This window comes from Etheostoma cragini, chromosome 8 (assembly GCF_013103735.1).
Source record: "Etheostoma cragini isolate CJK2018 chromosome 8, CSU_Ecrag_1.0, whole genome shotgun sequence".
NCBI lineage: Eukaryota > Metazoa > Chordata > Actinopteri > Perciformes > Percidae > Etheostoma > Etheostoma cragini.
The window spans coordinates 22,572,436-22,599,229 of NC_048414.1; the positions used below are offsets into that span (position 1 = coordinate 22,572,436).

The following is a 26,794-nucleotide window of genomic DNA, read 5'->3' on the forward strand; positions in this document are numbered from 1 at the left end:
ACATATGCTACCTACCTAGCCAGCTAACTAGCTAGGCTGGCTTGCAGGCTTAGATGTATGAGTCAGCATCAAAGTGAAAACCAAGTGTTAGCGGCAGTAGCTTATATCTGCTGGTTAATTCAGAGTTACTCAGGCAGTGTGTGATTCTGGAAATTTTCCTGGGCCTGAGTTGAGTTTTGATCATTTCTTAAATTATTTCATAGTTTTTTGGCTCTTTTATTTCTGTTCATGAGATTAATCATTTGATAATGTCTTGTTCATTTTGACAGTGTATCTTCATCATCTTGATCAGCTTTCTGTCTCTGTATCTAAACAGGTGATTGTTCATTGCAAAATCACAAACTAGACTCCACTTCACCCCAGGTTCAATCCAATAATTGGATTTTGATTACAAACTTGTTTTCTCCCATCCCTTCACTGTATTTCAAACATTTTAACTCTTGTTTTTACACCAGGTTTTCTACCATATAGCACTGAGTTAATGATGTCTGACTGTGGAAATCTGTCACTTTGACTGCTTTGTTGTGACCTGGTAAATGGCTTGTGGATCCACCCTGATGTGTACATTTCCATTTATTAGAGAATTTCAGTCTATGGTAGAGAAATATGGAATAATAATGCTACAGGGTATGTGGTCAAACCTTGTACCAAGCTTTTTTTAAAGACCTTCTGCTATAATAGGAACTATTCTAATAACCACACATACAGCACACACTCCTGACATCTGCTTCTACAGCTGAAGGACATCTCTTACACATACACACACACACATACACACATACACACAAACTCACACTTGTAAGTTGCATACCTGTAGGGAACAAGTCTCCCAGCTGTCCTTTGTGTGTGAGCCTGGGCTGCGCCTCAGCACTGTTACCACGCACCCTTTCTCTTATCCCTGCATAGACATAGCCACTGATGTGATCAGTGATTGTTTTAAGGAAAGAAGGGATGTGAACAGTTTTTGAAATGGGCCCAAGGCCTTTAAAGCCACATGGACTTCTTCAGGAGAGGCCGGATGAATGGATTTAGGCATCGCTGACAAGCTGTGCGCACTTCTATCATGATTTTAATTTCACATTTTGACTTTTGAGTTTTAGCAAAAAATAAAACAAAAAAAACAATTGTGAAATGAGTTACCCTCTACTTAGCATGACTTTTAAAACCTTTAAAACAATATAAAAAAAGGAAAAATGATAATTGAAAAAAAGACCTATGTACTGGAAACATGTTAAAAAAGAAAAATTGTATTCTGTTTAATTTTGACAGAATTATTTTTATTAAAATACATCCATAAGCATTTCATTGATCTCTTGTTTTTATTTGGGTGCTTTTTTTCCTTCTTTGGAAATATGTGGAAACAAGGCATAGAAGTAGCAGGTCACAACAAACATTGGCACATATTAATGTGGATGCATAGACTTAAGCACATACTGGTTTGGATGAGGTTGAAGTTTTGGAAGAGCTCCATGACTCATTATAGTTTTTGGACAGCAGAGGGCAGAAGAAGGTTAGGGAATACATAACCATCACAGCTCGGATCAGCAGCCTTGGATGAGAAAGGTCCTCTTTAGAAAGCATCTCCTGGTCACTGCGTTTGCTAAGTTTACACATTTACACACAAGCTGTTTCTTATATCCCACACATAAAACTACACACATTCAAAATGTGCAACTTTCATCTTACAGTTAATGGTTTAATCACATTTTTGATCAAAAGGACAAATTGTACATTCATATCTTAAACAGAGTTGTAGTATAATTCCCAGTTTTACAAAAGCACTAATCTGAAACATGGAAAGTATACTTTGAAGGCATAAAGGGAAGGAATTATGATAAATACTTACTGTGTATGTTTTGTGTGTGTGTGTGTGACCAACTCTGCCAAAAGCCAAGATGTACTGCTTTCAAGACTTATTTGACAAATTGCTCTGGGAAGCATGGAGCTTAGAGGTTGAAGAAGAATAAAGAAGCCCAGGAAGAAGGTCAGGGAAACTTAACTGCAAATTGCATTCATTCATTCTTTTGTGTACATGGTAAATAAGACTGGAGAGATTGCACTTCCTTGCGGAACAAAAATGTCATGTTTACCTTGAAGGGACAAAGCCCATAAAAGACAGAAGACGTTAACACCCAAAACTGTAAATGGACTGTTCTAATATAGTGCTAGTCTTAACTACTGAGCCCAAACTATGATCTTTAAACCTAAAGCTAACCAGGCTGTTATTGTGCCTAGCAAACCTTAACCATTGCAGTGCCACACAGTAAAATGCATTTCTTTTTCAACAGTGATTTGTAGCTGTTTTGGAAGCCAGACAAACAATGTAGTCCAATCGATAAAGATGTGACATCTGAATTCTATGTGTCGTTAGAGTATTGGAGGACTCCATCTGATGATAATTAACTTCCAGCTGAAGTTTGTTGGCTGTCATGTATTTAATTTAATTGTGGTACAGCAGATCAGCCTAGAGCTGTGACCCAAAAGACAACATACAAGTCTTCCCATTCTATCCTAACCACATGGTCATTATTAATCAGAAATATTGGATTTTACCAGTAAGCTGTTCAGTTTTATAAAATTTTCTGTAAATACATCTAAAACTATATTTAAATATATCCCTACATCGTTAACCGCATTTCAAGCCTGTCAAGAAGTATTTCTCTTTTAAAATAATTTGCTCTGAATTAAAAGGCTGTTGCTAAGAGCAGCAGTGCACACTTACTGACATCCCACACCAGAGTCTTGGATTCCTATCCTGAAGCTGATTTGGTGTTCCAGCTGTCATTGACAACTTTATCTAATTTTTCTTTTCTAACACTTGCCAGTCTGTAACTGAGCAAACGGAGCTGTCAGTGACAGTTAGAAAAACAGTCAACTATCAACTATCATAATATCAACATTCCCCACAAATGAAAAAGGCAATGCTATTAATATAGCATCTTTTATTATGAGTTAACTAAATGAGTTTCACATTAAAATGGAAACAATAACGACAATAATGTCATCAACAATGTCTTGATCTTGTTTCTAAGATGAAAAATTGTAATTTAATATTAAACCACTCATTTACAGCCTGGAGAGGGTTCTAAATCTGAAAAAATTCAGTAAAGTAATTGAATGGGTTTTTCACTGGACCTTAGGCTATTTGGATAACAAGGAGACATGCATGTATTTTCTTAAAGGTGTACAAGGCTGTGTGTCCTTCCAATCATTGTGAATAGAAACATGTAAACAAGTGTAATTTGCTGTGTTGGTTTATTCAACCTCTTCGACCCCACTGACCTGCAACCAAACCCAAAAATGTAAATAACATTTGGCTTCAGGTATGATATTATATACAATATAGAATTTTATACAAAACATCTAATGAAGAGTTGGAACAAGCTGATACATAATACAAACGTGTAAATATATATATATATATATATATACATATATAAACATATGTGTGTATGTAAATATATATGTATATATATGTTAAAATACATATGAGTAGATATGTATATATATATGCTTATATATATATGTGTGTGTATATATATGTACATGTATATACATGTATATATGTATTATGTATATATGTATGTATCTATATGTATATATATATATACATATGTGTATATATATATATGTATATATGTGATAGGGATATAGCCTGTCAGACAGTGTGAATGAAATTTTTTCAATCTAGAAACGACTTAAGGGGAAACAAAAGGCCAAAAGTGGATGTTGAGTGGTAGAGCGGTCCACCTGCCAATCGAAAGGTTGGTGGTTCGATCCCTGGCCCTGCAGTCCCATATTGAAGTGTCGAGACACTGAACCCTGAGTTGCCCTTTGATGCTGTGCCATCGTAGTGTAAATGTGTGTGAGTGTTCATCTAATGAGCAGGTGGCAGCCTCGACCACAGTTTTTGAATGTGTGTGTGTGTGAATGGTTCCTGTACTATGTAAAAGCTCTTTTGAGTAGCCGTTGCGACTGGAAAAGTGCTATATAAATACAGTCCATTTACATTTACAGTCCAATTATAAAACAAGCAATGAAAAAGTGATTAAAGGCCCCGGACCATTTTGACTGTGAACACCAGAGTGAACACCGGCAGTCCAATTCCCATTTAAGAGACACAGAAAAACATGCCGTACAAATACATGTTGTCCAGAGGTTAGTGGTTCAAACATTTGCTTGAAATGTTTTCCTGGAAGTATTGTTAAAATCCCTTTTCTTGTGCAGACGGAGAGCAGAGCCTGTAATTATGCATGAGGTGAGAGTGGTGGGCTGTCTCTGTTAGCGTTTCAGCCAATGAATTTCCCTCATCATATAATACAACCTCGAGGCCCGTTGACATCCTCGCAGCGCCGCGAGACCTCTGGCCTTCACAATTGGGATGAAACATTCAGCTTGGTTGCTATGGTACACGTAAGTCACCATGACAACCTGCAACAGCATTCTCAGAGGGGGGTCTAAATAACAAAACACCTACTCTTTTTGCCCAATCGCTGTGATGCATATTCACAGTCACATGCTAGTCATTAGGGACATGTTTTATTAGTCTGCCCACCCATCTATCTATCCATCTATCTATCTATCCATCTATCCATCTATCGTTTCATCCTTCTATCCTTTTGGCTTGACTAAATAGTAATTACTCTGAGGCCAGTTGAAGGATGCAGCCCCCGCCTGCTCTCAGCTAGATTGTAATGGTTTCATAAGCGCTGCTGATTGAATTGATTGCCACAGTTGGAGTCTGGCTGAGATGTACAATGGGGTGGAATATGCAGAGCGTAGAACATTAATCAGCTCACACGAACAGGCTAGCCGCTTTCATTTTATTTCAGGTACAGTTGAAAATGTATACAGTACAAGTCATAAGCAAAGAGAGAGACAATATTCTTTTTTTTTCCTCCATTGGATTCGACGTATGTCTTGCGTTGCCTCGCAGTTCTGTCGTTTATTCGTCTGGTGTCACAACTTTACCAGGAGATGTGCAGTTATGTATTCTCTGTACACAATAACATACAGCAACAAAGACAAACGTTGAGAACCTACCTTATAGCAGGGTACAGGGTTTACAGTGCTTACTTTTTCAAGAACATAATGTCCAACAACAACAAACAGATGCAGATTTGAGGGTCGACCTGCAAGACCATGGGTCAAGATTAAATTGGAAATGGACATTTTTCAGATTACCTTTGTTTCTTAAAAGTTATAAACCTTGAGATTTTCATCATATCAAACCTAAACAATATTTATGACCGGCATGCATTCTGGTATAGCCATTAAATGTACAGGTGCGCTGAGTATAATTGTAAGCTGCAGCCATGTGGTAACTAATTTAAAGAGGAACAGCAAAGGGTGGAGGAGAGGAAGGACGTGCAGGCGTGACTCACTGAGGTAGACTGTGAATTGTTGTCAAGAACATGAATGTACAACAACAAAATCACTAGTCTTCCACAACGTGTCCCACCGTTCTGACAGGGCTGAGAGACAAAGTGCTGCCTCCTGATTATCTGCCAACAGCAGCCCTGTAAGTCAGATGAGGTGTGACATCAAATATTGAGGATTTTCCTGATTAAAAAAGGATTTATTTTCCCTTTAATGTCGGAATCAACAGTAAAGTCAGTTGCTGTACATTGCTATTAATGGTGTCAAATGAAATGTAATTCATTAATCAACAATCCCATATCTAAAGAGAGAAGATACTTACTTAAGTCTGGTCACATGAACACATTATACAAGCAATGACACAACACATTACACACCGTAAAATGTAACCAACGTAAATGTGTTTGTTTTGTGATTCATTACCTCATTCACTGACACGTCACACATGAAGAAGACTCAACATCGAAGGACATTTAGACACTTTGGGTTTGTGTGTTGATGCAAACGGGAGCGCGAGGAAACAACATACAGTGAGAGAGACAAAGCAACCATGATGACTTTGATTAACACATTCTCATGAACCGTAATAATGCACCAATAAGTACAGTGCAAAAACACACACACACACACACACACACACACACACACACACACACACACACACACACACACACACACACACACACACACACACACAGACTCACACTTAAGTAAGTGTCTTACCTGCAGGGACCAAGTCTCCCAGCTGTCCTTTGTGTGTGTGTGTGTCCTTTGTCACTGTGGTTATTTTATTGGTTATAATTTGGGCTAGAGTGCAGAGAGAGATCTCACACACGCACAAAGCGGAGCACAAGGTTGTGACAGAGTCACAGGCTGTTTTAATAACAGAAGAGGAAAAGGACATGTTTAATCTCCTGGTATTGGTTTTCCAAAGCACTGCCAATATTGAGGGATCTCTGCAGGAAAAGGAGGAGGAGGGTAGAGGAGTGGGTAATGCAAAAGATAAGGCAAGGAAAAAGGAGAGTGGCGGAGAAGGGAAGAGAAACAGTAGAGGAAAGAAGTGGTTAAGGGAAGGAAAAGGGAGGAGAAAAGACATGGAAAAACTGAAGAGAGACGAAAAAGAAAACAAAGAGAAGGAATAGGGGAAGGAAATGAGAGGAGAGGAGAGCAAACAAAAGAAAAATGCAAGGAAAGCAAAGGTCAGAAGAGGAGAGGATAGGAAGGAAAAGGAAGAAAAAGGGTAAATCAAAGGAAACAAGGGATCATTTGAGGAAAAGAAAGGACGTTGAAGAAAACAGGTGAAGATGAGGAAAGGAAATTAAAGAAAAAGATGAGGGGAGTGGAGAGCAAAAGGAAAAAAAAACAAAGTGCAAAAGAGTAGGAATACATCAGCGGGATAACTGAAATCATGTTCAGCAGTTGTCCATTATTCAAGTCAAACATCACAACACTATTTGTGGGTGCAGGTTGTGTTGTGAATGACAAATATCCTGTAAATGAATGATAATGGCTTGTTTAGCTGAAGCCCACCTACAGCGTCTCTGCTCCATCCTATTTCCTGTTAATATCGCTGGCTTCAGCCTCGCTGACCTCTCCGCCATTCTTCTATTTCTATTAATCTTTAATGGTGGGTAAACGGCCCAGCGCCACACGCTGACCGACACGGCTTTCCCACCTCATTATTGTCCTGCAGGAGAAAAGACACAAATCACTTATTTATCTGAAATGTATTGAGGATGTGGACTTTCTGTGATGCTTGTAATGTTTCTCCATCATCTGTTCTATCTTCGCTGCTGTTTCTCTCTTTTTTTTTTACCTTGTCTTACACAAACACACACACACACACACACACACACACACACACACACACACACACACACACACACGCGCATACACACAAACTCACTGGTGCCCTGCTTGCTGATCTCAACAAAAGTCTGTGACACTGTGACATTTGGAAGTAGATGAAATGACCGGCAGGGTTGGGGAGTGCTGCACTCTATGTTTTACTGATGGAGACAAGAGCTCTTAACTCCTGAAAATAACATATACACACAAACACACACACACACACACACACACACAAACAGACACACACACACACACTACTTTGCAGCCTCAATACTGCCTATTCAATCTCGGAAGCCTATTAAAACGTAACTCTTGCCAACATGCAACCTAGGCTCTTTTTGTGAACATACCTGAGATAAACTTTCATTTAAAAGCACATATAGGACGGAAGCGCCACTTTTAAGATTTATCGTATTCTCGTTTTCGGTCGAATGGCCTTTTGAATGGGAGTGCTAGGGGCATTTCTATGATAGCATCATATAACACAATAAGAAGGTTTGACATTACATAAGACTTTGCTCAGAGTATCACCAGGTGCTCTCTACATTATCATTGGGGACATAGTTTGTGTACACAGAGTTCACTAAAAAGAAAGGTTTTAACAACTCAGCTGTTGTTGTTTTTGATCACAGCCTTCTTGCCAGTCAAAAAGTGTCGATCTCTGAATGCGGACTCCATCGGAGGAAATGTCATTCTTATATGAGGAACATCAAATTATCTGTGCATTTATATGGAACTAAGCTTTAGGACCTTTCCATCTTCACTATCCTCCCTCGAGTAGATGGACGGCAACCGGAAAAAACAACAGCGAAGTGAGTTGCTTAAACCTTTCTTTTTAGTTAACTCTGTGTACACAAACAACGTTGTCAATGCTGAGTTCATGTGCATTTTGCCGAGAGTTAAGAGTTACGCTTTAAGGTGCTGGACCCGGTACTGTTAAAGGGTAATTACAATTTTTTTCAACATGGGCCCCATTTCATCTCTCTCTCCCTCTCCCCTCGTCTGCTCTTCATACATAGACTTCATCCGTAGACTGTAGCCTGCTCTGGCTCAAAAGAATACGGCCGACCATCCAATTATATAGACCTCATCCACGCTGTTGAAATCATTTAACCCTCACGTTGTCCTTGGGTCAAACTGAGCCGTTTTTTTGTTAAAAAAATGTTGTCACAATAAATGGGCCATTGAAATAAGCGCTGAAAATATCAACACTATAAATTTTTAAAAAAAACTCACCTACAACATTGAAAAAGTGACAAAAATGTGGGACAAAACTTTTTTTTATATGGTTGACAGGAAACCAACACAAGGGTTAAATATTGAGCCATTACATTTAGATAGATTTTTTAGATAGATAGATTTTAGATAACAGGAGGCCATGATTTCTGTAGCCTACTCCGAAACAACAGACTAGCTGAACGCCTTTTTCTCGTCCCGCGCATCAATCTCCACACCGCTGTCTTCGGACAAACGTCACGTCCTGAGATCGATAACGTTGTCAGACCTATTAGTAACAATCTGAGCCTGTCAGTAGTGAAACTGAGTCACTTATTGGACAAGCAGCAAGGCGCCACAATTGCCCCATTAGGTCACATTGAAGCTTGGTTGGCCCGTCCACGCGATCTCACTCAAAACTGGACCAAGTTCAAAGACTTTTTAACGCATTAGTCTATTAAACATAAATGCATGGTGAAATGGGGTTGACAAAAACAGTGTTTACCCTTTAAGCAGTTAATGTAAAATGTGTTTATTAAACTGGAATAAAAACATAAATCCCTAAGCTCCATGTCTCCTTATGATATGCTTATGCATACACGCACAAGAGCACCAAATGTGTATAAATCCCCAGCGGAAAATTCTTCCTCTAAAAGACTGTGTTGGGGTAACAATAGGGGTTTTTCTTGTTCTTGCATTGTTAAAATTCTTTGGAGCTTTCCTTTGACTTGAAAAGACTGCAACACCCTTCCCCCCCATAGCTTAAAATATTACTGGACCGCACAGACTGGGCACAACTTATGTTTTACCTCACCCAATTTTTTTAAACAATTCGATTTTTTTGTACTGTCTTTTCTTTTTCTTTCTTCTTTTTAAAAACTGATGCTGGAAATTTCAATTTCCTTGTGGGAGTCATCTCAAAAAGATTCATAAAGAGAAGTCTTAGTCTAAAGTCATTGTATAAGGTGAGTTGTATGTCCAATTGTCATAGTTGCATAAGTCCTATGTAGATATTTATGCAACTATTAACTCACAAGTAAAAATAAAATGTGAATACAAATGACAAAATGAATAAAAGAACAACACTGCTCTCCGAGAAACCTCAAACTACCCTCCCTGTGGCCAAAAAAAACAACTTTTTCTGACCCTCCACTCCCCCAAATAATTAGTGTATAGTAGCTGCTGCAGCTGTAGATATAAAATCTTTATAATTTTGCGTTTAACCGCCTCCACATTGCACCCCGAGATGTCTGTACTTTTCTGGCGTTCTGCTGAGTTTTTTTCTCTTTACAATGCCCTCATCATCAGCTGTCAGAACCGACAATACTTAGAATGACAGCTGCCTTCGGTGGACTGCACCGCCACCAAGTTTCAGTTACAGGAGCCATTGATTCTCTATGGGGTGCTGGCTGCCTGGCTTAGCATACAATTCCAGAGGCAACAATGTGGCTGTATTGTCCAGGTCACAGCGCTGAGCAGGAGAGTGACAGTGTACAGCCGGCTATGAGTTCATTAGACCAGCACTGCTCTCCTTTCTTTCTCTTGCTCTCTCTCGTTCTCTCTCTCTGCCCTAAGTACTCATCTCTCCCCCTCTTTCTCTGCCTGGCGAGGTGCCCTTCTCAGTACTCATTAACGTCCAGTATGAGCCACTAAGTTACAGGTATTAGACGAGGAACATTGAAGAATGCCACATGAGGACATGCTGCCTGCCCCCCCTCCCAACACACACACACACACATGAATGACACATTACAAATTAGCTCCACTTCGAGTCTGCTTCTAATTCTCACATTAAAAAGCATATTAAGAAATAATGGGCTCCCCATAGTTCACATAACTTAGTGGTTCTAGTTATCTTGGTCTGTCTTTCTGGAGGACTTGGGTCACCGCGTATACTCCGACTTGTGCTGGAGAAAAGCTCGAAGGGTGAGAGTTTTGGACTATTATTCTCCCAGCCCTGGTCTAACAATTATGGGCAGCCTGCTGAGTAGTTCTATGTCATTAGAGCAGGCTAAATTATGCTCTTCACTTTGGGATGAAGGTCCTTTCACTCAGAGCCAAAGAGAGAAATAACTGGGAGAAGACTATAGAGTTCACAATGAAGCTGACAGAGCGTTCAGGGACAGCAGGCTTTCATTTCTCTTCTGGTAATGTTCTATATTAGACTAATGTTCAATTAGGTTGTCAAGGCCAGTTAGCAAAATGTAATTCTTATACAGAGGAGGGGGAATGGGGGGTTCTTTTATTATATTCTATAATATCCAACATGAATAATTTTCCTTTACATGTACTGTAAGCTAATCAAATCGTTAACAGCTTGTTCATGACGAGGATTTAGTTTTATTTCATGTTAACGACATGCAAAGAGAGAGCCGCTCCAGTTCATCTTAATTCATGCCGCCACTTCATTAGGCAAGGCTCTCAATTTGGTGATGATGCAGGGTCTTCGCGTTGGGTTTTTAAAAGAAGTCCTAGTGTGTGCAGATGACACGATAGGGGGTGGACAAATACAACAGCTGCAGCTGAAAATTTGATGCAATCCATGCAATCTAACTCGGCACCTCCGCGGATGAAATTCTCCCAGTCTGAAGGAAGAATGGTTGGAAGCTTCAACACTCTGCAGGGATGTTTGTTTTGCACGTGTTGCTCTTATTGTACGTACATGTCCTGCGAGTACACCGTATCTAATTCATCTTCCCAGCTCACTCTCCTGCCTCACCAGCTCTTGTCAACGTATAACCAATCACATTCCTTCTTGGGAATCAGGGTTTTATGTCAAATTATAATAGTTTGAAGACAGTCACCACTGGAACATCCACTGAAAGAGCAGCATGTTGACCCAAACATTTCATTTTGTTGTCAGACGAAAATCTGATGACAAGCCATGGTGATTTGCAGGGATTTCTAATGTCGGAAGAAAGGGGATTTTATCATCCATTTTTGTTCATTGTCATGTTGCAGTTTGTAGTGGGAACAACTGGTGACTGTGATTAGCTATGAAACAAAGATTTGACTGAATTTGGGGTACTACATTTTGTTGTTTGAGCCTGAATGACTAAAAAGGACAAAAACTGTCAGTGGCTGATTATTTGCTGTTTTTCTGCTCTACTCTGATGATCTCTTGCATTAATACAGTATATTATGTGTGACTGGCACAGACCTGACGCTTGTTTTTAGGTTATGTCTAACTGGTTGCCGACGGCTCCCAGGAATCGTAAAGCTAAATGCCACGAGGGCAAATGTGACCGGCTGTGAAAACACACAGGGTCGGATAAGTTGTGCTGTAGCAGTAAAACAACACAATCTCCGCTCAGTAGAAAGAACGTAAAAAAACATCTCTATCTCCCTTACAAGCTTCTCCAGCCGTGGATAAGGTTTCTCTAATTCCACAGCTTCTCTCCTGTCTGATTTAATTACATAAATCAATATGAAAATTTGATCACCTGTGGATTTGACAAGATTTTTTGTAACCACAAAAATCCACAGCAGACATCCTCTGCTCTCTCCCCTTCTTCTCCTTGTATGTCCTTTTATTTTCCCTTTTTTCTTTAACGATCCTTACCTCTTCCTCCCTATTTCTTTCCTTTTCTCTTCTGTCCTTAGATTTCCCCTTAACCATATTTCCCTTTCCCTCCCTTTTGTGTCCTTTCATTTCTTTCACTCTATTTCCCCCTCCTCTCGTCTCTTTCCTCCTCCTGTCCTGTTCTTATCTACGCTCCCCCCCCCCCTCCTCATCCTCCTCTTCATCCTCTCTCACCTCATCCACAGTTCCTGTCCTCCAGCCTTTTGCTCCACCTGCTCGGATCGATTCTATGTTAGCGAATCTGGAGCTGGGCTCAGGGGAGGGATGATGACCACTGAGCAGAAGTGAGCAGAGCCGGACATGGCTACTTCCTGCACAGCAGGGGCGGTCATTTCATCACATGGGTCATCTGTCTAACACCCGCAAGCTCCCCCATCACCCCTACCTCTACACCATGGTCTTCTCCACTCCCCCTTCAACAACTTAGTTTATTTTTAATTTTTTACCGTGTTTTTTGCCGTTCTCTCATTTTCTCTCAACCTTCCCGATCTCTAAATACCATGTGGGGCTGCAGACAAAGAGATGACAGACCAAGGGCCACTGTGGGCTGATCATTAGCAGTGCCCTGTGGTTGACTTCAATTAGCCTGCAGAGACACTGCTGCAGCCGAGCGCAGTGAGAACATGCAGGCAGCTGGGCTTCTCGCCTCTCAGATTTACAGTTAGATTTAAGTTTTGACACACTGGAGATACACAGAGCTGATAGAAATTAGACAGGGAGATTCCAAATTTACGCTTTCTTTTGTTCCCCTAAATTCATGACTCTACATAGGATCTTAAGGGGAATTTTGATTTGCCTCATGAAGCTTTACAGAATGAAACACCCACATATGATAATATTTATAAATACATGTAACAGCTGCATTGATATAAGCACTACAAAAGCTGGTTAATTCAGTCATTGTCATTCATTTGGATGTTTTGAAACTGCAAATAAACCTGATTGACCCGACAGACTCGCTCTACATATTTTGACTGCTATTATTGTAAAAACTATGCCAGGGAAAATGTCACTGAGCATGGTGGCAGTTGATGAGGAGGAGGAGTGGGTAAAATGGCATGATGGAGAAATGGAGACAGAAAAAAATCGAGGACGAGACAGAAAAAAACAAAAAAACAAGGAGAGCAAATGCGAGCAGGGAGAGCCAATCTGCTGTAAAACTGAACAGACAACTCTGAGATTATCCACAACGGTGACAGCAGAAGATGACTGTTGTTAATGCAGGCTATGTGCATGTGTGTGTGTGTGTGTGTGTGTGTGTGTGGGGGGGGCAATTATGTATAACTCCCCCTTCTCTCGCTACATTCTCCTCTCTCTCTACCCCCTACGGTGGCCCTGATGGGACACAACCTTTCATTTGCTCATTGCGGTAATTGGTGTGTGTGATGGGGAGGTACATGTGTTCTGCTCCCCCTCTGCGTCTGTCAGAGAATTAGAAAATGGAATTCACTGAAGAGCAGTGTGCGTCTGGCTTCCTCGACCAAGATGACACATTTTCATTATTCGCTCTGTGACAGAACAGATTTCTCGGTCCTCTGGCCACCAGCATACTTTATGATTTACAATTGTGGAGATAATTTCTATTTTGATTGATTTTCTCAAAAGTACATTTACACAAATGGATTTTAAATAAAAAGGTTGAGCAATTAAGTCATTTTTTGCTACAGGTCCTTCTCAGCCGGGATGGAAATAATAAACGAAAACATCTCTTTACAACTGGTAACAGTGTTCAAATGGGTTCACAGATGAGTTAGCCTCATAGTACAATGAAAATCAAATGTCTTCCTCAACTGTCATCAGTTCATGTCACCTGTTCCCTCTTCCACTAAATACCAAATAGCAGTGTGGCAATATTCATAATCATAACGTATGAGCGGTGTTTTAAGAATACATAGGATTCTTAATATTACTTTTGCTAATTTATAATGCAAAACATACAGTGTTGCATCAATGTGAACTAGTGTGTTTGAAATACTGCCGCGGCCCTGTAACGCACTACGCAGTGCTGAAATGATTATTTTATTACTTGATTACTTGGCTGTTACAGTGACTACCAAATGAACAGTAACTAAAGACACACTAGAGTTGAGGAAAAAGAGGGTTTGACATTATTAAGACTCTTTGCTAAACTGTGTAAAAGATATTTAAAATATAAATTATAAATCGAAAGCATTATAAGCAGATTTTTAATCACTGTCACATGCCTTACGTAAAACCTGAAAAACATTCAGGACGCCTACTGCACTAGGTTTTAAAATGTCATACTTTCTGCTTTCATAACTTGCTATCATAAATGCAACAATTGTTTCAATGTTTCTATTTGATATGATCCTAAATTAAATACAGTTAGTCATCCTAAAAAAAAAATTAATCTCACATGCATTTGTGTCTTGAGAAACACAAAGAGAGGGACAACCTTTGTGTGACAACGCGACATCCAGTTAAAATAAGTACTTAATTTAAAAACAAAAATATTGCACCACCAGTGCCACTGTTGCCATACGCGTTCACAGTTAATCTGAAAAGCCTGTATTCATGTTAAAATATGCTCCAAATCCATTTCAGGATGGCAATAAATTCCCTGTGTGTCTCTGCGAGGTTCAAACACAGAGCACAGAGTCAAATAACCCGAGTGCTAAAATGTATCTGTAAAACAATACTGGGCATTTAAATAAATATTTAACCCTTTGGCAGCCTATTCAAGGGAGAACGAAAGACTCTGTGATCTCCAGTCATGGTCAGAGAATCTCTGAGGGGGAGAACAGAGAAGACAGCCAGACCAGTGACCTCTCACAGGAGGGAGCATCCTGTACATGGTGGTCTGAGGCGAGGGCTCGCCGCGGGGGGAGAAGCAGCCACAGACGTGGGGGGAGGGGGGGGGGGGGGGGGGGGGGGGGGGGTCAGTTGCTGGAAGAGCAGCGGTGAAGGTGAGGTGGAGCGGCGAGGGCAGCTCTCGAGAGCCAGCGTTATTGGGTTAGGGGGAAGGAGCGCGAGTGAAAAGAACAGAGGAGAAGGAGGAGGAGGAGGAGGAGGAGGAGCCCTGTTGAGTGGGGAGAGGTGAGGGAAGTGGTGTAAGAGAGGTGCGAGGTAGAGGAGAGAAATGGAGGAGTGACAGCGAGAAAAAGGTGCAATGTCTGAAATGAGCGACATATGGAAAAGGTGAAAGGGAGAACATGGAGGAAGGAAGCGGTGCAGGGAGAGAAGAATGGCACAGAAATCTTTCATTTCAAAAACTACATTTCCTCATTCCGCTTAAGTACCTCGCATGCACCTGGCACCAGACTACAACCTAATTAAATCCTAATCAGATACAACAAAATCAGATCAACTGCAGGTGTAAAAGCCCCCGGAGCACACTGAAGTTCAGACTGCATGTAGTAATTGTGTACACAGAAATAAACTCACAAACAGGTGGAAGGCAGCTCAGACTGCAACCTACTTGTCAACATGGATTTACGGGTATACTTCTGGGCAGCTGACTGAACAAGACCAAGCGCTTCCTGTCAATATGAATTATCTTGTAAATATTATTAATGCTAGTGATGTGCAAAGCAAACTGAGGGGGAGCAACACAACGTGGGAAATGCACATACGCCAAGGAGATGTATTTAATATCACATGCAGCTCTATCCTGAATCATATGAGACATACTTTAATTCCAGGTTCAGAAGAGGTTTTAGAGGGAAGGGCAATTCTTTTGGGGGAGCTTATGTTTGTCCTTTCAGGTTTATTAGATAGGATATAATGGAAGGGAGGGGTGGGAGGTGAAGCTTTATCGACAGCAGGATGCCTCACAAGAACCCGCGGTTCAAGTGCTGGAGCTGGAGGATGGAGAGATGGACAGGAGGGTGAATAGGGGAACAGGTGCTGTGTGTAGGCCGGGGGGAGGGTGGCGGAGAAGGAAGGAATTGTGGAGAACAGCATGGTGTGTGGTGAAAGGGTGAGGGTGGCAGCACCGTCGTTGTCAACACAGCTACAGGAGAGAAATGGATGGAGGGAGGGTGGGCGGCGCGGGGCTCTTGGCAGGGTCTGCAAGTCAAAGAACCCTCACTAGGTTTAACAATTCGATACAATCCTTTGTTTTTCTAGCTCTGTGGCCAGGCCTCAAGCACTTTCCTCTGGCCCTCAGATGTTCCCAGTCCTTTCAATTAATTTGATTCCCCTTCCCTTTCGGTCCTTTGGAGACACGGTGTTGCTCTGTTCGTCAGCCTGTTGTTTGTGTTTTTTTGTGTGGATTTCATCCAAAGCTTGCTCTATGTATTATGTGTTTGGCGTTTTTATTTCTTATTATGAACAGTACGTTTTGATGGTTGTGCTGTGATTGTTTATGGTTCGGTCAAGAGCGCATTGAGGCAAATTCCTAACAACTAAGTCAGATGGCAATAACGTATTGAATCTTGAATCTTCCCTAACCCTGAAACCCTCTCCGACGGGGGAACTGAAGCCGTTATATCCACCGTATAGCCACCGGAATCCTTTGACAAAAAGTAATTTTACCTAGCAGAACACAGGAATTGCTCGATCTGTAAACTGACCGACCATTGGTGTTATTGCGTGACTTTGGAGAACCTAAATTAACCCTTTAAAACACGAATATAACAGCTTCAGTTATTAACCCCTAGGTTCTTTACCCAACTACTAGCGTTCCAAGCTAATTAGCGGTTTGCGCTAAAACTGGTCACATTCGATTAGCATGAAATCATATCCCAGAGAACAGTCAACTAAGTACCCATGTGTTATTAACCCCTAAGGTTCAATTAACCCCTAGGTTCATTTTGCGCCGGAATTGTCCTTTAACACATAATGTGCTGCCAAAGATAGAACAGTTTTGGGCGGAAGAGCTCAGCTGGAAAAGGATGATGTCACCAGCTGAGCTCTTCAGCCCAAAACTGTTGTAACTTGTCAGGACTTATCAATATCTGAATCAGTGATGACGGTTATGGGGTTGTTTGTTTCTGTTTGCAGACCACGGTTAATCTAATCTGATCGAATGACAGTTATACAGTCCCCGAAGAAGAAGAATATTAGAGATGTTTTTAAGACCGGCTATCAAAGGAAAGAACAAAGAATCTCGCATTACAACACACACAAAAGGGAGTGTGACATCATTCTCTCTTCAGGGCCCATTACTCCACTACATCTTCACATAGTAAATATCTTGCTGCTGTATTTATGTTCTGAACGTCGAGTACAGGACTTTTAAGGATGTTTGTATAGCCCCAAAATGTAACTTACCTGCAATACTAAAGAGCTGGAGTGCCACTTTAATGTTATGGAGAACAGCTAAAGATTCAAAACCTGGGGTTTGGGGTCTTTCCCCTTTAACTCCTATTCCATTCTAAAATCACGTTGTTTTACAGCATTAATCTGCTTCCCGGTCAGTCTAACACTGCACAGTGCACTCATCCTGCTGCTCAGCAGAAACAGTTTGTGAATCCACGGGAGCATCTGAGGTGAAGTGACTTGCTCGAAGCCACTCTTCACAGTAGTTGCTCCTGAAGGTGGGGAGACAGTTACTCATTGACTTCTGCTGCTCAGATTTTACCATCTGACTAACACTGCCTGCAGAGCCACACACAAGCACACACACACACACACACACACACACACACACACACACACACACAAACACACACACACGCTCGCACGCTGGGACGTCAAGACAATGTTTTTGCACTCCTGCTGGTTTTCACAGGCGGCAACAAACACCTGTGCATTGTGTGCAACAAAGGATCCTAGCAACAGTCGTTGAGGCGAGACATTGTCAGGATGCACACCTGTTTGATCTGGTGGGACCCTCTGTGATAAGTGGCCTCAGTAACCATAGCGACCAGGATATGGGATGGATGATTGTGGTGCTATTGAATGGCCTTGGGTTATAAACACACACATACATAGAGAGACACACAAGGACACAAACATGCTTGAAGAAGTTTGTCGCGCACACATACAGACGTGCACACACACACACACACACACACACACACACACACACAAACACACACACACACAAACACACAATCACATGCAATGTGAGAAACACCATACAAAAACACAAAATCGCACAATCACACTAGATCATCTCAGAGCATCCCCGTTTTCACACCTGTATGCAGACTCGTAACAGACTTCACACATGGAGAAACGTGCAGAAAAGGTCTAACATTCAGGAAAAAATAAACAGCGACACATAGACGCTGGCCAAGTGCAAACATTCCAATCAGAGCAACAACACAATGAAGTGTATAGAGAGAAAAAACGTGGTGGCAGATGGCTGACATGCTGACAGTTACTCACAGTGTGCAGGTGGACGAGGAAGCGCTTTGCCTTTTACTGAAGAACTCTGCATCGACCTTGGAGTGAAAAATGTGAATCGTTAACTGCAGTAGTCATTCACACAGAAATAGATGTACAAATATGCATGCAGAAATACATAATTGTCTGTGCTGTTGCACTTTGTATAGACTGAAAGGCTTGATAGAAATGTGAGTATTTAAATGCAGTCAAACATGAACAATGCTGCCTGCTGCTCTGTGAGCTTCTCCTCTACATGCTTGTCTGATACACAGGACTATGAATACAAACAGTAAGTGCTGATCGGCTCTGTAGTCCTGAATATGTATTCACGTCAGTGTGCCTGGTATGATGCATTGAAATGTAAATGAAGCAACGATCTGTGTTGTGTGATTCAAAACGATATAATACATCTGCACAACCCTCTGCTCAGATTAACCTGTGCTGTTCTGACCAAACATTGTATTAAAGATGCACATGAACCAATTAATAGACCTTTTACAGTTGTATTATATTTACAATGTAAGATAATTAGCACATAAATTCTCACTCTGATAATCCGCAGATCTTTAATTATAATTTCCCCTCACATTGTTATCCTCAAAGTACCTGCTACGATGCTTGACAACTCTTTTAAATTAAATGTAATTTTAAGGCAGATGGATATGTGTATGATTTTGCTGATCTACTTGTATTTTTTTCCAGATTATTAATAGAGTATAGAGGCTAGAAATTATATTATTCTCCTAATAAAAATCAATAAAAAGCTTTTTTTTTAGTTTAGGAGTCATGCCTTTTAGCAACTGACGGCCTTTATTCTCAATCTGCATACGCAGCCAGTTGTTTGTAGCCTAGCAACACAGTAATATACAGAATAAATGAATTCTTCTTCTTCTTCTTCTTCTTCTTATTATTATTATTATAGAAGCACTTGTTTGTATGAGGCAGATCTTGTCTTTGACCTTCTAGTTTTCAAGCATTATCCTTTATTTGCATTAATCTGTATTTTCCTTTATGCTGACAGTCCTTTGTCAGTGCTAAATTAAATAAATCCTTTCTTATCATTGTGCGGAGGGGCGAGCCTGACAGCTCCGATGTTAAAGTCTGTCACAGAACTGACAGACGGACAGCCACGTCCCTTATTTTATGAGCCAATCATGATTCACAAGCTACATGTCAAAGGCCCAAGGGGGGAAAAAAACAATGAGTGACAGCCAATCAGTCAGTCAACACCAATGTTCATTTGGCCCTGTGTTTCTTGTAGAAAGTGAAACAGCAAAGGTGCCACAGCTGGGGATCACACGGTTGGATCTCATCATACACTTACTCGAAATAGAATCCAAATGGGTTATCAGTTTACTGCTCGTTAGTCCGTTTTGATTCTCCTGTCTTATTTTTGCACACAGTGTCTTGTGTTCACTGTGTTTTTTTCCCAAACCAGTCATAATTAGGATGTCCTGCCATCTGATGTAAATAAAGATTTCTACTGAAAAACAATCGCCTGAAGAAATCAACAGTTTTTAGTGTTTAATTTCAGAAACGTGTTCATCATTTAAGTAAATTTCATATGGATGGTAAGAAAAAAATCAGTTTTTTTTAAGGAATGAAACTGTTTTTTTTTCCTATTTCCTATTTCTTCTTTCTTATCGTCCCATGGGTCCAACACCTGGGGGGGGGGGACCACCGGGGGCGGGTGCGCTGCCACATAGGTGGTGGTGAAGATCAAGGGCCTCGACGGACCAGATCTGGGCGGCAGAGGCTGGCTCTGGAGACGGGGAATGTCACCTCTCTGTGGTGGAAGGAGCCGGAACTTGTTGCGGGAGGTGGAGAGCTACCAGTTAGATCTGGTGGGGCTTACCTCTTCGCTCAGTATCGGTTCTGGTCCTGGTTGTTTGTGCATATGAACCAAACAAGAGTTTGGACTGCTCAGCCTTCTTGGAGACCTTGAATGGAGTCTTGCATAGGGCTCCAGTGGGGGACTCCATAGTTCTGCAGGGGGACTTGGGCGATGATGGAGACACATGGAGAGGCGTGATTGAGAGGAACGGCCTCCTGATATGAATCCGAGTGGTTGTTTGTTGTTGGACTTCTGTGCTAGTCATGGATCGTCTATTGCAAATACCATGTTCGAACTGGGGGACGCTCATAAGTGTACTTGGTACCAGAGCACCCTAGGCCAAAGGTCAGTGATTGATTTTATAATGGTTTCATCTGATCTGAGGCTGAGACACTGATCAATTGATCACCATCTGGTGGTGAGTTAGGTCAGGGGATGGGGGAAGACTCTGGACCGACCTGGTAAGCCCAAATGGGTAGCGCGGGTAAATTGGGAACATCTGGAGGAGGCCCCTGTGTGACGGCGGAGCTTTTCGGGGATAAGTAAAACAGGTTTTATTCACAATGTATTAGAGAAGTACTACACTACCCACAATCCTAAGCGTAATAGTCATGTCTCTGATTTGTGGAGCTCGCTGTTACCATAGAAATGTTTACCGCACATGTGAACCCGCTGCCACTTAATTCTATGATTGTTTATGTATACTGCCTTGTACAGTGCCCGAACTGGATTTTTGGTTGAGCAAGAAAACGAACCCCCAACTGCCCATCGACAGCTGCACCCCTCTCACTCTGACTTCTCTCCATTTGTGCGTGTATAGATACTGATCGTGTGTGTATTTCAGGCCTGTGTATAATGTGTGTTCTAACAACAAAGTGAAAACATTGTAATTTTCCTTGCTGTATTGATGAAGTATGAATTATTATTGTTATTATTTATATATATTTGCTTGGGTTTTCCAAATTAATCCTAATATACAGCCTGTTTTTATATAACTATGAGCCTATTAATAACACTGTCAGCAACAATTAGAAGTAAGGGTACTCATGTTGACAAAAATCCGAATTGCAGGTACTTAGTACTGTTGGGTACGTCCGTTTCAGGCCCTGTGCTTCCTCCTTAGCCTTTTTTCAGTTTTTTTGAGCCAAATCAAATGTTTTTGGCGATGATTCCTTTTGTAGCTGGTTGGTTTGGTCCTGGGCTTAAACATTTTTTAGATGTTTTAATGGGAAAAATCATTTGCGGAATCAGATCCGTTCTAGTGAGTTGAGGTGTAGAGTAGGTCTCGACTTTGCACTTATTATTTACACAGAACCGACATTCTGCCATGACCAACAAGGGTTGGGGAAAAACTCCTCTTTAACAGGAAGAAACTTGAAGAATTACAAGTAAGAAAAACGGAGACAATATCAAGAAAGCTAATATAGGTTGTTGTTCGAAGTCTGTTGGAACCAAAACCACACCCTATTTAATATTTACGCTCTGCCATTTTTTTTAAGTGTCTGAATTTTGCATGTGAGATGTATTTATTATATATTACCATTAAATCACCACAGTGGAACAACTGCGTAAGAAGAGCCTGTGGAATGTACTACTTTCTGCTAACAATCCTATGATGCAATTAGTCGCATTTTATAGATGAGAAAATCGGTCTCGATAAAGATAATGAAAAATGATTAAGATATATAAGTGTCCTAAATCTGAGTTAACTGCTCACTAGAGAGTAAACTATGAGTGTCTTTACTTTAGGGAGTAGGGGATTAGGGATCTATATCATAAATATATCTATACTGATGTTGTGATACAAATGCAATTCTATAGGCTGTATAAAAACAAGTTCTTAGTCTTCGTATTTGGAGAACTAACAGCAAATGCAAAGACAAAAAATGTAATTCATATTCTCCCTTTTTTGGTAAGTAGAGCACGGAGAATGGGGTTACCATAGCTTGTATAAGAGGTAGCAGGAAAAAAAAATGCAATTGAATTTTTGTTGGACATTAAACATAAACAGTAAATACAAACAAAAAGGCGTCTTAGTGATCTGCTTCCCACAGCAATGAGAATCTCTAGGAAAACAACGTCCTATTTTGTCAATATTTACAATTTAATATTTGACTTCCTTGTTAAAACTGATCTCTAACTCCACTGACTCCAAAGCATGAAAACCAACCAATAAACCGACTGCAAGGCAGCTCTACAAACATTGAAAAGCCTGTTGCTCCTGGACGCCCTTAATAATCTCTTGTTTCTCTCCCATCCTCAAGTGAACATCCCCCCTACACCCTCACCAGCACCACCTCCATCTCCTTCACCTCTCCATCCCTGCCCCCTCTCCTCTCCTCTGCCTTCCTCCAGCAAATGAAAAAGACCACATCAAACAATGGATTCAGCCTGCTCCCTGAGTAGATGCATGGAAGGAAAAAAGATAGAGATAAGAAGCTGGGATATGAAAGGGTGAGGAATGGGGGTGGGGGTGGCTGTGAGTGTGGAGAAGAAGGTGAAAGAGTGGAGGAGGGGAGGACCAGGTGTAGAAGACACGGTGGCAGAACAACAGTACTGGGTAAGTAGAAAACTTGTTATAAATGAATTTGTTAGAATTTTGACACATGGGCAGATATTAATCTCTCTATATATATACACACACATATATATATACACACACACATATATATATATATAAACACACATATATATATATATATATATGTGTGTGTGTATATATATATATATATATATATATATATATATATATATATATATATATATATATATATATATATATATATATATACACACACACATATATATATATATATATATATATATATATATATATATATATATACTGTATACATATACTGTTTTCCTGAATTTTCATTTAGAATATATTCACCTATTTTATTTTAATTTGTGTTGAATGCTATTTTGCATCATTCTAACTAGTCCTCCTTGTTTAAAATCTGCATCTCTGGAATCCGCTGTATTGTTTGTTTGAACTCATAACATGTTAGGCCAAATGGGGTTTTATAACATTTTGATTCATCTTTCTCCTTAATATCTTTATCCCACTGTGTTTGTTGGCTTGCACACCCTGATTCATCAATTCATTTTATGTTTCTAAATCATGTCAAATAATATCATGAGGGGAAAACACAAGTTCAGGGAAAAGTTCAGCAACATCTCATTATATATCAGTTCTTTATTAAATAGAGAAGGAACAAGAAAAAATGCATTAATATAAACCTAACACCACAGACAAGTCGAGTGATCATGACAGACGTAAAAAGATATTTATTGTGCTTTGTACCATATTTGCCCTATTCCTATTTTGTTTTCAAATTGCATTTTCCATATCCTATTTTTGTTGCTGAAACCACCCAATTTCCAGACAGGGATTCACTGAAACGTAATCAAATCATGTGCACAGTGTGTCACTCCCCTCACAGGTAGCCAGCAGTAGTTGAAGTACAGAGGCTGTTAAAGCAGAACTATACAAAACTAGACCAGAGGAACAGGGACACCTTGTTTTCATGGCTTTTAAATGTTGACTTGGAAGGGATCTGAAGCTATAATAACTTTACCAGGAGAGCAGAGAATCAATCCAGAACCTGCCTCAACTGTGGTGGAACTAATGCAATGTCAGGGACCTTTTCTGAAGGGAAGGGAGGAAGCAACAGGAGGAGAAGAGGCAGACAGGAAGTGCAGGAGGACAGGCGAGAGGAACAGAACAGAGGGAGCAGAAAGAGAAGGAGGAAGACAAGGAGGAGGAGTGGAGGTGCAGAAGGTGCGGCCCGGGTGGAGAGTGGGGGGGCGAAAGCAGAGAGTCTCCCACCAGCGCTGTCACAACCACACGCTTGGCTGCTGTTGCCGCTGATTGTGATTGCTGTTCAAACAAGGCCAACAGCTGCCACAAACATCTCCTGCTCAATATTACCCACATCTACGCCCACCTATGGACATACACACACACACACACACACACACACAGAGATGTCACTCTTTATGGCACCCTTTTAACTTTCTTTCTTGTTTTTTCTCTGTGAAAAGACGGTGGCCGCTGTGATTGCCCTCTGCTCTCTGTAAAGTATGACAGCTCAATCACTCATCACATCAAGATGTTCTCTCGTCCTGATGGAAAGAGTCCTCCATCACAAATTTTCTCTTCTTGTCATTCTCTGGTTTCTTGAGGATTTTCATGTTTTTTGCTTTAACCTCCTATAGAATAAAGTAATCAGAAGCACCTTTCTAAAACACACTGCACATTAAAGTCCAGACACTGTCTTACTCTGTTCTGTCAAAGAGGAAAGGATGTTCCCCCCAAACAGTATGGCTCCCAAGTAACCAACAGACACCTCTGTGTCACTAATGGTGCTGCATTTGTTGGTTTCAAGCTTTAAATTATATGAATATGCTTCCTTTCATTTTCAGACAAAACAAGACATTGGATCAGCAGATTATTCCATAATGACCAAAATTGTCAAAAATTCACATTTTAGTAAAGTAAGCTCTACTTTCACACAAACAGCTTCACTTTACAGCCATGGCCCATTCCAGTGTGTATACTTTGCATCTACAGTACACACTTGACAGAAAACCAATGAGAACCGCCAGTTCGTCTGGAACGCACCAATCCCTCTACTGTACCGAGGCCGCCTGCTTTTTATATTTGAAATCAAACACTGTTGTCTGGACCAGAGGAAAAAGCCTGCAGTTTCTAGACAATCTGCTAAAGGTGATAATGACTCTAGGCCAAAGGAGATTAGTTATGCATTCACAGTGCGTTCACACAATAGTATAGAATTCACACTTCTGTTTTCCATCTATTCTGTCGGTCTCTGTCATTCTCTCTCTCCTTCACACACACACATCCACACACACACACACACACACACACACACACACACACACACACACACACACACACACACACAGCCACTCCTCCACAGCAGTTGTAGATTATGGAGTGGTAACCAGGCACCATCTAATTGCATTAATTGGAAGAATGTTCCGAGCGGCCTGTTTGAACACCTGTTAGCGCTGAATTTCTCTCATGGCTACAGATTGTATGTGCTGTGTCACACCATTTGGTGCGCTTGTATGTGTGTGTGTGTGTGTGTGTGTGTGTGTGTGTGTGTGTGTGTGTATTTGTACGTGTGCACGTGTGGGTGTATGTATGTACCCGTCTGCGAGCCTCAGATTGCGTTACCCCTTCTCTCCCTCCATACAGACTCATACAAGGTAGGGGGGAGGGTATGTAAATAGGAAATCCTGGCTGTGTTCCAGTTTCCATTTTGACACCTCACACCCTGCCAGAAGGAGACTGCCTGTCACTGACACATCCCAAGGCGATTCACCCGGAATAATTTGGGACTTGGGACAAAAATGAATAATATGTATGATACATTTCTTGGCCTTCACACTTCTCACGGAGCCAGTTTCAACACATTTTAAGGGCTATGACATCCTGAAATAACACATCTAGGGTTCAGTTTGTTGATTGGACAGAGTGAAAAATCCTTTTCAGAAGATTTAAACATCATGTAGAAAATCAACTCTGCAAGGGGAAAGCAGGCCTACGCATTTGAGATTGAGACTCTGCTGTCTCTCCCTCTCATGTCCTTGCCGGTTTGGACATATCATGTGGTGTGGAGCTGTCCGCAGCTCCGGTGCTGAATCCCTGTCCTGCTTGGGTTCAACACACGTTCTCTTCTATTTTCTCATGAAAACTTTAATTTCAACACAGCTTAAGCAAGGCTCCACATGACAAAAAAGTATTACAGTAAAATCCAAATCCTAAGAATAGAGGCTGCAGCTATTCAGGCCGGGGGCGGTGGCCGTCATTTCATAAGACAGGCTTTCATACGAATGGTTTTGCATAAGTTTTCATGCGATACTTGTCATAAGAACCCTTTCAGGACAATCGCGTCACACTTTGAACACCTTTAAAACAAAAAAAAGCCAGTGCAGCTTCTCTGTCTGTCTCTGTCTCCCTCTCATGTGTCCAACCGACTGGAGACAAGCCAACCATTGATTGGGTCGGAGGGTTTCAACATTGAGCTGTTGTCATTGGAGCCCAGGAGGCCGGGGGATAATCCATCGGGAGGCAACCCCGCGGGGATCACGCAGCTCTTTCTGCAGGGGGCCCAAGGAAAAAACAACTTTTTCTTTTCAATCTAATTAGCTGCCATTAACGTTAAGTGGAGCACCGTCGTCTCGAGATCGATACAGGCGCTTAACACTGGGCTGCCAGGTTGGGATCAGGCACTGGGATCAGACACTAGGACGACACTCACTTTTCTGAGGGCGCTCACCTGGTCGGTACTCTAAATTACGACACTCTGTTAGAGAAGATCAGTGGGTTCACATACCTGTTGATATCTTGCAGGTCGGTCGGCCCCGCGCACCCTGCGTCCTCCTCCTGCTCCTCCTCATCGTCATCATTACAACCTAAAGCATGAGGTAGAAACCAGAGGGTCAGGCAGGAAAAGATGAGCGCCATGTATCATGCGTAAATTCTCTTTTATTTTAAAGCTCACTGAAACAGAGTGCTTGGATTTAAATCGGTTTGTTTCCCTGCTTTCAAAATTACTCGGACAGTGCGCTCTTCTCCTCACCTGCACTCTTTCTACGTCCCC

At 41.1% G+C, this 26,794-nt stretch overlaps 1 long non-coding RNA gene across 1 annotated transcript; it reads left to right on the forward strand.

Moving 5' to 3' along the window:
• On the forward strand, window positions 1-24,517 carry LOC117948897. The gene is made up of 3 exons (XR_004657584.1): window positions 1-802; window positions 22,657-22,664; window positions 24,508-24,517. It is a non-coding gene; the product is annotated as an uncharacterized LOC117948897 (long non-coding RNA).
• Window positions 24,518-26,794: the final 2,277 nt, after the last annotated feature.